The sequence below is a fragment of the Salarias fasciatus genome (assembly GCF_902148845.1).
Source record: "Salarias fasciatus chromosome 7 unlocalized genomic scaffold, fSalaFa1.1 super_scaffold_4, whole genome shotgun sequence".
Lineage (NCBI taxonomy): Eukaryota > Metazoa > Chordata > Actinopteri > Blenniiformes > Blenniidae > Salarias > Salarias fasciatus.
In genome coordinates this window covers 25,569,608-25,571,891 of record NW_021941229.1, presented here as the reverse complement: position 1 = coordinate 25,571,891, position 2,284 = coordinate 25,569,608, and the positions used below count along the sequence as shown (strand labels likewise).

The window sequence follows — 2,284 nt, the reverse complement described above, 5'->3', positions numbered from 1 at the left end:
ATTTTTTGCAAAGAACACTAAACTATAAGAAATAAAGTTGCAGTTCTTTTACAAAATATTTTAGGGTTTTAGAGTGCCAAATGAAAAGCAGATTTTGGAAATCAAATTTTTATCTTTACATTCTATATATTTTGCTGAAAGTTTTCACAAAAAATTACTACAGATATATTAAAGGTGCTGTAGGCAGGATTCCGCATCTCCACCATCTTGCTTAGGGTTACCTAAGCAAGATGGCGATTTGACCCATCTAAGATGGCGATTTGAAACCCAGCACAGCCAATCCGGTCCTGTTTTCTCTGACATCACGCCCTTACGCAAGTTAAGCCCCTCCCACAAGAACGTGCAACGAACACCCCTTGACCAATCACGGTTAGAGCCTCAGGGGCTCTTCTGATTGGTCAAAGATACCTGGAGCTGTCGAGATTCCTTTTCAGCTCAGAACAGAGACAGATGGAAATGCTGCGGCCTCGCGGTAGTGCAGTTATGCTACACTCCTAAAGGATTATCAATGGATACTCTAACATTTAATCCAAAGAAAACACAGAAAAATTAGCATTAACTAGCAAAAGCCTGCCTTCAGCACCTTTAATTATGTAGAATTATTATTTTATCATGAAGCTTTACTAAACTTTAGACGCTGTGAGAAAAAACTGAACTGAATCCTCCATTTCACTACGATAAGAGCCGATTCACACACGGCGTGTTGAGGAGTGTCGTACTAAACCTGCGCTCTTCCCTACTGACTCTGCGGTTAGTCGCCCTGCGGTTGTCCGCCCCGGCGGCGGCGGCGGCAGCAGCTGAGGCTCCTGGGCAGCTTCTCCTTGGACAGGTAGAGCAGCGGCTGGATGGTGCTGCTGATGTCCATCAGGCCGAACACCAGGTAGCTGATGTAGCAGCGGAAGACGTTCGGGGAGAAGTACTCCTGGAACGGGAACAGCGCCACGGGCGGGAAGTAGTTGAAGACGATGATGGCAAGGATGATGAGCACCATCTTGAAGGCCCTCTTCTTCACGGGGTGCATCTCGTCGGGGACCAGACTGCTGCAGCGCCCACAGGATGACGATGTTGCAGAAGACCATGAAGGCGAAGGCGGCCAGGATCATGGCGATGAAGACCTTCTCGAAGTTGGCGATGTTGCCCACGCACTTGGCGGCGGCGTAGGCCAGCGTGACGAGCCAGACCGCCGCGGCCAGCACGGCCCGGTGCTGGCGGTCCTTCAGCTCGGTGAAGGTGATGGGGTGCACCACCGCCACGTAGCGGTCCAGGCAGATGCAGGAGAGGAAGAGCAGCGAGGAGTCCTTCATGCCGTAGAAGAAGCGCAGCACGTACGAGATGTGGTAGTGAGGAAGACGATGTTGGCCAGCTCCAGCGGCGGGATGAGGCAGAAGAGCACGTCCAGCACCGCCAGGTGGAGGATGAAGATGTCGGAGGTGAGGGAGCGCCCCTCTCTGCGATGAGCCACAGCACCATGATGTTGGCCGGGATGCCCAGGAACATGTTGGCGAACTGCAGGCCCAGGTACCAGATGAGGACGGCGGGCATGTCGCGGCACGGCCGTACGCCGTCTGCTCGCCAGCCGTCTGGTTCCCCGGTCTGTGAGACACGAACAGCACCGAGGAGTTGACGAAGAAAACGTCCATGACGGCCGGATCGGACCGGGAGGAGCAGAGACCTGCCAGAAAGACATCAGCACCAGAGAATTAACCAGCTGGAACAAAAAGACACAACGTGACGCTGAGGAGAGATGATCAGGAGGGAAACAGGCTCAAAGGTGGATTAATTTCACTTCTCAGTCCCTGAAGTCCAACTGGAAGAACAGAGTCTCCTCCTCTGGGTCTGGAAAAGCCAAACTAATATGTGTGATAGAGCCACTTTTTGATGTTTATTTTCCACCAACTCAAATTTAAGTTCCTCTTGTCCAGAGACGTTTCATCAGTTTTATGCAGATTTAATTTAAAATTATCCGTAATGTTTTAACATGTAAAACAAATACAAGATTTCTGAAAAAATCCAAAGAAATTCTATGATTTAGGAACTTTAAAGCAACTAATTAACTTTCAGTTTTCGTTGATTTTGGCGGCACCAGTGACAAAAAGCGGTAGTTTTTCCTGAAAGAATACTACAGTTCCCATGAGGACTAGCGCGTGCCGTCGTAAAACGCTGCCTGGTGGCGGGCTGTCGGACTGACCTCCTACATTTGTTTCCAGTGGCTGTGTGAAGGACGGATAGCGAGCGACGCGGTAATGAATCTAAATGAATCTAATGGTGGCTAAATAATGTTATA

General features: G+C 49.7%; 1 pseudogene; it reads right to left on the bottom strand.

The window, feature by feature from the left end:
• Window positions 1–751: 751 nt before the first annotated feature.
• Window positions 752–1,640, bottom strand: LOC115382605 (proteinase-activated receptor 3-like; annotated as a pseudogene).
• Window positions 1,641–2,284: the final 644 nt, after the last annotated feature.